Here is a 9,612-nt window from a genome sequence, read left to right on the forward strand (position 1 = left end):
TCCCCACCACGAAATTCCAACCTATCAAGTCATTCAAATTTTCTATGGTGGCCTAAGTCCTCAAGGCAAATCATGCCTTGATGGGGGTGCCGGAGGTCCCATAATGAATCGGACGGAAGAGGAAGTGGTTGACATTATAGAGGACGTGGTTAAGTACTATAGAGATTGGCAAGATGGTGAGAGGGATTCAACTAGCAAGAGTGGCTCTTCGGTGTACTCTATAGACCATCTAAATGCGATCAACAACTTATCCTCACAAATGACAAACTTGGGGAAAGAAATGACCGCGATCAAGGCCAAGTTAGAAGGCTTCTTTTATTCTCAAGATTTGAATTCTCCCTCCCAATTTAAGGGGAGAGGTACCTTTTCTAACTCTCAACCCCCTCCATCTTCAAATAAAATGCCTAGTGGTTGCTTGTTTTGTGATGCATGTGGATCCTATGATCATGACTCTTGTAATTGCCCTCATGCTTCTCCGGAATGTGGTGATGATTTTGATAATAGTTAGAGTGAGCATGTAAATTATGTGTCAAATAATAATGTGCAAAGGTTTGATAATCAAAGAGGTCAATGGAATAGGAATTACCAAAACCAAGGTAATTTTGACAACTATAACCAAGGTGGTGGTTATAGGAACCAAGGGAACCAAAGTTCTCGTGGCAACTATAACAATCAAGGTTATAGTAGTCAAAATCAAAACCAAAATTATGGTAATCAAAACCAAAGTTATGGAAATCATAACCAAGGTAGTGGAAACCATAATCAAGGTTATGGTCAAAATCAAAATAGGGGTAATTGGAACAAGCAAGGTAGGGGCAATTTTCAAAATAATTCTCAAAGAGTTCCCCCACCCGGATTTGTTCCAAATACTCAAGGTGAAAATTCCTATTCACAATCTTCTTCTTCTAGGACCAATTTGGAGGAAATAATTGAAAATCAAACCAAGTTTTTGAACACATATATGGCCGTTAGTGACAAGAAGTTCAATGAAATGATGACCCACAACAAAATGCTCGAAAACCAAATTTCTCAACTTGCTAGTGCTTTGAAAGACCAAGCAAGCCCTTCTTCTTTACCCTCCCATGGCCTAGATCCCAAGAAACCCGTGAATGCTATTGTTACAAGGAGTGGTAAGGTTCTTGAAGAGAGATTGCCAAAGAGGAGTGATAACAAGGAGGTCCCCAAGGAAGTTTTGGTTGAGAATGAGGGAAGTAGAGCATCTTTAGATGAGGTTGTGGTTGAGACACCAAGAGAGGTGAGAGTAGAGAAAGAGATTGTGAAACCCAAGCTCCCTTATCCCCAAAAATTCATGAGACATAAGTTTGATGAGCAATTTGGGAGATTTATTGATATGCTCAAACAACTTCACCTTTCTCTACCTTTCACCGATGTGATCAACCAAATGCCTAATTATGCTAAATTCCTCAAAGGCATTTTGAGCGGAAAGAGGACTTGTGATGTTGTGGAGACAATCAATTTGACTGAAAATTGTAGTGCGATCATCATGAACAAAATGCCACCCAAGTTGAAAGACCTCGGAAACTTTTCCATCCCTTGTGTTATTAACAAGATGCAATTTGATAATACCTTATGTGACTTAGGAGCTAGTGTAAGCTTAATGCCATATTCGGTTTATCAAAGACTTGATCTAGGGGAACTCTTACCTTCTAACATTAACTTGCAACTAGCCGATAGGTCAATCAAGTTTCCAAAAGGTAAAGTGGAAGATGTTCCATTGAGGGTTGGGAAGTTTGTGTTCCCAGTGGATTTTGTTGTTTTATAAATGGATGAAGATGCTACCATTCCAATTATTCTAGGTAGACCCTTTCTTCCTACCTAGGGTGCTATGATAGATGTAAAGTGTGCAAATATTTCACTTAAGGTATGAGATGAGGTCATAGAATTCGATTTGAATGAAAGCATGAAATATACAAGTTCTTCTCTTGAAAATTGCATGATGATTGACTCTCTTCATCATGTTGTGTCTTCCATGCATGAGCACTTGCTCACCTCTAACGATGCTCTTGAGAATGTTTTGTTGAACAAAGACAAGCTAGGTGTACAGTGCAAGGAGATAGCGTTATATGAGGAATTTCTTAATGGAAGCATGGAGGATGTGGATGAACAATTGTGCTTGAAGATCTCAAGCCATGAAGCTTTGCAAGCGGCTGCAACAAAAGAAGGTAAAGGTGTGCCTATGGTAGAGCTCAAACCTCTACCATCACACCTTAGGTATGAATTCTTAGGCCCAAATTCCACTTACCCCGTAATTGTTAGTGCATCCTTGAGCGAGAGCCAAGCTTAAGCGTTATGTTGTGTCTTGAGAAAGCACCAAGGTGCTATGGGCTATACTATCGATGAACTTAAAGTTATAAGCCTTGCTTTGTGTACGCACCACATAACGCTTGAGGAAGGCACCCTTCCTTCTATTGAACGACGAAGAAAGCTACACCCTCAAATGGGAGAGGTGGTGAAAAAGATATCGCCAAGCTCTTGGATGCGGGAATCATATTCCCCATCTCAAGCTCTAGGTGGGTTTCTCCCGTTCATGTCGCTCCTAAGAAGGGGGGTATGACCGTAGTTAAGAATGAGAGTGGTGAGCTCATTCCAACTAGGACGGTCACCGGTTGGAGGATGTGTATAGACTATAGACGTCTAAATACATCCACCAAAAAAGATAACTTTCCCCTTCCATTCATTGATCAAATGTTAGAGAGACTAACAAGGCACAAGTTCTATTGCTTCCTTGATGGCTATTCGGGATTTTTCCAAATTCCAATCCACCCTGAAGATCAAGAGAAGACAACATTTACATGCCCCTATGGGACCTTTGCCTATAGGATAATGCCCTTTGGCCTTTGTAATGCCCCCGCAACTTTCCAAAGGTGCATGATGAGCATTTTTGGAGACATGTTGGAGGAAGAAATGGAGGTATTTATGGATGATTTCTCCGTAGGTGGGGTTTCATTTGAAGAGTGCCTAGTTAATCTTGAGAAATGTTTGGCTCGGTGTGTAAAGGTTAATCTTGTCTTGAATTGGGAGAAATGCCATTTCATGGTAGGGGAAGGGATAGTGCTTGGGCATAAGATCTCTCATAAAGGGATAGAGGTGGATAAGGCCAAAATTGAGGTTATTGAGAAGCTTCCACCTCCTGTGAATGTCAAGGGAGTGAGATCATTTTTGCGTCATGCGGGTTTCTATAGAAGATTCGTCAAGGATTTCTCACTCATTGCCAAGCCCCTTAATGATCTTCTTCAAAAAGATGTTGAGTTCGTTTTTGATAATAAATGCTTGGATGCATTTAATAGATTGAAGAAGGCCCTAATCTCTACCCCCATTGTTCAAGCCCCAAGATGGGATCTACCCTTTGAATTGATGTGTGATGGTAGTGATTGGGCAATGGGAGGTGTTTTGGGACAACGTGTGGACAAGAAGCTTTATGTCATTTACTATATGTCCAAGACACTAAATGGGGCCCAAAAGAATTACACAACAACGGAAAAAGAATTCTTGGACATTGTTCACTCTTTCGAGAAATTCCGGTGTTATTTGTTGGGTTCCAAGACCAATGTCTTTACGAATCACGCGGCTCTCAAGTATCTCTTTGCCAAGAAAGAGTCTAAGCCAAGGTTGATTCGTTGGGTGCTTGAATTACAAACTTTTGAAATAGAGATTAGGGATAAGAAGGGTGCGGAAAATGTTGTGGCGGACCATCTTTCTCGCTTTGAGGCTGATCAAACTCATGATGGTCTACCAATTAAAGATAGAATGTTTGATGATGTCTTGTATGCCATTAAGGTTAAGGATCTCCCATGGTATGCCGACTTGGTAAACATTCTAGCATGTGGGGAGTTTCCACCTTCTTTCTCCAAGAACCAAAAGAAGAAGCTCAAGAGGAAGGCAAGACATTACTTGTGGGATGAACCAATCTTGTATAAACGCGGGGTGGATGGCTTGCTTCAGCGTTGTGTCCCGAATGAAGAGGTGCCAAGTGTTCTAAAGATGTGCCATTCGATTCCAAGTGGCGGTCATATGGGCGTTTCAAAAACCGCCACTAAGGTTCTTCAATGTGGTTTGTGGTGGCCGCATCTCTTCAAAGATTCGTGGGGCTTTGTAAAGTCATGCGACGGATGTCAAAGGGTTGGGAATATCTCCAAGGGGAATGAGATGCCTCAACAGCCTATTCTTGAGTTAGAGGTGTTCGATGTTTGGGGGATTGACTTCATGGGACCATTCCCATCTACATATGGTAATCAATTCATACTTGTGGCTGTGGACTATGTTTCTAAATGGGTTGAGGCCATTGCCTCCCCTACTAATGACCACAAAGTAGTGTTGAAGTTGTTCAACAAAATCATCTTCCCAAGGTTTGGCGTGCCTAAGGCTGTGATAAGCGATAACAGATCTCATTTTGTTCACAACGCCTTCTAAAAGATGTTGAGGAAACATGGAGTGCATCAACGGTTCGGCCTCCAATATCATCCTCAATCGAGTAGCCAAGTCGAGGTCTCCAATCGTCAAATAAAGCTCATTATTAAGAAGACAGTTGCAAGGAATAGAAAGGATTGGTCGGATAAGTTAGATGATGCTCTTTGCGCTTATAGGACGGCTTTCAAGACGCCTATTGGTAACACTCCGTATCGCCTTGTCTATGGAAAGTCTTGCCATCTCCCGGTGGAGCTTGAACACCGTGCTTTATGGGCAATAAAAAAGATAAACTTTGATTTAGAAAGTGAGGGGAAGAAAAGGTGCTTTATGGGCAATCAAAAAGATAAACTTTGATTTAGAAAGTGCGGGGGAGAAAAGGTGGTTAGATCTTCATGAGCTAGAGGAGCTTAGACTTGATGCTTATGACTGTGCTAGCACCTACAAAGCTCGTTCCAAAGAAGCTCATGATAAGCTTATTGAGAAAAAGGTGTTTTGTGTGGGTGATAAAGTCCTCCTCTACCACTCGAGAATGAAGTTATTTCCCGGAAAGCTCATGTTAAAATGAAGTGGTCCTTTCTTGGTTAAAGATGTTTTTGCTAATGGCACCGTGGAGATTTCTCCTTTGGATTCCTCATCTTCTTTCAAGGTTAAAGGTCATCGGCTTAAGAAATATTTTGATGGAGTGTTTGTTGGTCTTATTCATAAAATGATTCTTTTCAAACCACCTTGAGTGGGGTGGTAAACGTCGAGCTAACGATGTTAAACAAAAGCGCTTACGGGAGGCAACCCGGATTCTCACTTTTACTCTCTTTTCCTTCCTTTCTTTTATTTTTGGTTTTTTGTTGATTTTTTTTGCTCTTACCCTTCCTTGTGTTTTTGGTTTGTTTTGTAGGGTGCCTTCATTCATCATATATGGACTAAATGTGTTTGTTGAGGGTGATAAGAGGTTTTAGAGTGCAGGGGAGAGGGCACCCCGCGGGCTTGGAGAGGCCTCGGGTGCCCTTGCTTTCAACAAGTGGAAATCGGATCAATAGCTCTCCGCGATCTCTCCGCGGGCTGTACGCGAGCGCAGGTGAAATAGAGAGAGCGCGGGGTAAATTCAGAGAGGGCGCGACTCATTTTCTCAAATTTGGATCAGGAACTCTCCGCGGTCTCTCCGCGGGCACAACATTATTGGAGCGGGCGCGGGAGAGTTAGAGAGGGCGCGACCCTGGTCAGGTATGAATTTTCCGGATTTTTCCAGAAACTCTCCGCGGTTGCCCCGCGGTCTTTCCGCGGGCGCGCCAATATTGGAGCGGTCGCGGCTTTGTCGAGAGAGGGGGCGGGGATCTGGGTTTTTAGTAGCCCAGTTCCTCTCTCTTTCTCTCTCCTCTCTTATTTTCCCTTTCACTCTTAATTTTCCCCATTCTCTCTCTTCCTCCTCTCAAACCCTAACCCCCAAATCATCTCTTTCACTCAATTTTACTCAAATTCACCCTTGTTTTCTCTTAAATTTCCATCCAAACTTCCTTCATACTCCATTTTCATCAAGTTTGCTCTTCTTTCTCGTGGTTTTCTTCGGGAATTTCGAGCCTAATCGGTTTTGTGCTTAATTTAAGTCTTCAATCTTGGTATACTTCTCACCTTTGTTTTATTTTTGTCAATTTTGATTGATTTTTATGCATTGGTTGTGAGTGGCCTTGATTAAGCTTGAGTATGATGTTTTTTATTGTTTGTATGGTGGTTTTGGAATTATTTTGGATGTTTTTTTGCTTCTTTTTGTGATAGATTGTTAATATTGTTGGTTGTTGTTGGATTTTTGGTTATTTGTTGCTTGTAACAGGTACTTTGTAGTTTGTGGTGGTTTTGGGTGGTCTTGTGAACGGAGGTTTGTTCACTTTGGTGGTAGTGTTGAATTTGGGTGTTTTTAATTTTTTTTTTGTGATTCATTGTGTTGGTTGAGCTTGAAAATATGGATTTGTTGAGGAGAGTTAAGAGTAGCAAGAGAAGTTCAAACCAATCCCCAGGCCAATCCTCTCGTGGCCAACCTTCAAACACTGAACCCCCTCAAAACCAAACTACTCAAGATAATTCCCCACCTCCTCCTTTACCCGCTCTCAAATTTCATAACTGGACTAAACACACCGCTATCTATAATAAAATGAAATCCTGGAAATTTAGACCATCCCGCAACTATTTTCCCGAGGATATGGAAAAATTTGGTGTTGATGCCGATCTTAACATTTTGCTCCGTAATCTTGGTTTGGTTGAGTTTGTAAAGTCATCCCCCCGAACTTATTTGGAACCATGCATTGAATTTTTTCTCCACCTTTGAGTTTAATATTACGGGGGATACCGACTATATCATCTCTTTTCAACTTTTCAATTCCAAGCATACCATGAACCTTGCGGAATTCAACAAAGCCCTTGGTTTCAACCCAAATACCGACATCTTTGAGCCCTTGGTTGCCCTTCACAAGACCAAATACAATGGGGTTGCTTGGTGGAGAGCCATATCTAGGAAGAAGTCGTTTGACTCTAAGGAATCCCTTGCTAGCGAGATCATTCACCCGGCTCTTCGTATTCTCCATCGGATTCTTGGGTATACAGTGTTTAGTAAGCAAGATCTTGGGAGGCTTTCGAGGGAGGAGATCTTGGAGCTTTGGATGGCTACAAGGCCGGATTTGGGGCCAAGGTTGAATTTTAGGTATCTTTTCATGAATTGTTGTAAGTTGATCACCAATGGGAAGAAGACGGGTGAGATTCATTGTGGTGGTATGATTACTAGATTGGTGCATTATTTCAAGCAAGAGCGTTTCTTGAGGTCTTGCACTCCGATTGGAAAGAGTGAAGACATGTATTTGGATATGAAGCAACTTAACACCTTGCGCTTCATTTTTAAGACTAAGGGATACGGTGGGTACTCTTGGCTAGTGCGTAATGTGCACCATTGTATGCTCCCAAACCCAGCTGCCACCTCAATCACTCTAGAAGCTAGGATTGTTTGGAGGATTCCCGAGGATAATGGGAGGGTGGAGAATGTTATGGAGGAGGATGATGGTGATGAGGACGATGATGATGATGATGGGCATGATGGTGAGGGTGGAGAAGGAGAAGGTGGTGAAGAAGAGGAAGATGAAGAAGAACAACAACAATGGCAATTTCAGCATGAACAACAACAACAACCGCAACAAAGAGGAAGAAGAAGACAACAACATCACCAACAAGACAACCAAGGAGATGCATATCTCCGTGAGATGGAGGCTATGCGTGAGCATATGGAGCGCATGCAATTGAGCATGCAAGGTATGTATTCGAACCATCAAACTTTGTCTTTTCAAACTAGCGCCCTATATGACGCTAGTGTGCGTAGGGGGGAGGTCACTCCTCCGGTGAACTACCCTTATGTGCCACCCCAACAAGGGCCGGTGCCATCTTGGGGTGGTGACAACCTCCCCACGTACCCATATTGGCCTGGGGTTGCGAACCCCAATGAGCCAAGGCGTGACTTCCCAGATGAAACCTGTCATTATGACTACCAGGTCTTGGGGGGGAGTGATTATCGGGGTGACCCCGACTATTACTATGTTCACCGCACTCACCCCGAGCTCTGTATGCAACCGGACCCTTTTGACCAATTGTCCACATCTCAACTTGACCTTTTTAAGGGTCGCTATGGGTTCCCTCCCGGTTATACCGGAGGTTGGGATGTGGATGATGGTGGTGCCGGCCCTAGTGGCCAATAGTTTCCACTTTGGTTGTTTGATTCCCTTTTTGTTTCCTCCCTTTTAGCTTTGCATGTTTTTAAGCATAGCGGTCGATGCCCTTATTTTGTACGGGGGGAATCAAATAGGATGTTTTAGGGTAGGTTTTTGTTTCCTCCCTTAGGGATGTGTTTGAAAGGGCTTTGATGGATTTCTTTTGCTTCGCTCTTGGTAGTCTCGTTGGTATGTTGTTTATCCTGTTGTCTTGGTTTTTTTATGATGATGTTTTGTGGTCCCTTATATTGATGATGATGATGGTTTCTCTGGTTCTTTGTACATAGTTTTCGCGTAAGTTTACTTTTGTTTGGAAGTTACTAACAATTTCATTTTGTATATAGTCCTTTTCTTTTCTTTTTCTCACCTTGCTCATAGCCACTGCTTTGGTCTTCGATGCTTCTTAGAGGAGGTCGTTCTTGCTCCTTTATTATTGCAGCATAGCTTGGACGCTTGGTGAGGCCTGTCTTGTTTTATCTCATTACTTTTCTTCCTTTACTTTTCTTGGTTGCTTAGATTAGGATTAGTTTTAGGAGAGTTGAACGGTTTGAGGATGTATGATTATAACACCTAGTGTGTTTGGGGTCTTTGGCGATGTGGCCATTTGACCGCTTGTTTGTCGATTGGGAAATACGTGTTATGATTGCATCTTTGTCCTTTTCTTTGTTCTCCTACTTTTTCTTTATCTTGGTTTTCCATATTTTATTTTCTTTTCTCTTCTTTTTGTTCTTGGTTTTGTACATAGCTTTTTTAGGCTTTATTTTTAACTCTTTCATTCTTTTTTGACTTGGATTTGTAAACAATGGACTCTTTCTTTTGGATAATAACCTTACTAGGTGGTCATGGTATGCACGGTTTGAGAATACGTTTGGTTGATTCTAGGATAAAGCATGCTAGGGTAGTTGTCTAGAACTAGGGGATCATGAAGCCAGATTCTACTTTTTTGTGGCATGTTGGTAGTTGCTCCCTATCTTCGATTTGACAACCTTAGTGAGTTTTTGCTACAACCATGTGAGATTCATACTTTTTCAAGCTTTCATCATATTCTTGCATGAGCAGCATGGATCCTTGACTTTCGCAAACTTAATCTTGAATCTTAACGTATGATTCCTAAGACCGAGACCGAACCACCTAGGGAGGACAAAGGCATCTTTTCGGGGAGGTATTTTTCCTTTTTCTAGGATAGTTTTCTTATTTTTTACTTTTGGGTTTGAATACATTTGTCAGTTGCTAGCCCTTTGAACTTTTTTCCCTTCTTTTCAAGCCACATATTTAGAATTCTTGAGCCTTTTGTTTCATTTTCATTTTCTCTTGGTTTTTGTGAAGCAATGGTCAATGTTGGATGATTGTGGTGTATAAGTTTGGATTTTGGTTCGAATTGGTGAACAAGGTTGAGTTGTTTATATTTGGAAAATAATGGCAAATGACTAAGTAAAAGCCTTCCCAA

This window comes from Chenopodium album, chromosome 1 (assembly GCF_948465745.1).
Source record: "Chenopodium album chromosome 1, dcCheAlbu1.1, whole genome shotgun sequence".
NCBI classification, from domain to species: domain Eukaryota; kingdom Viridiplantae; phylum Streptophyta; class Magnoliopsida; order Caryophyllales; family Amaranthaceae; genus Chenopodium; species Chenopodium album.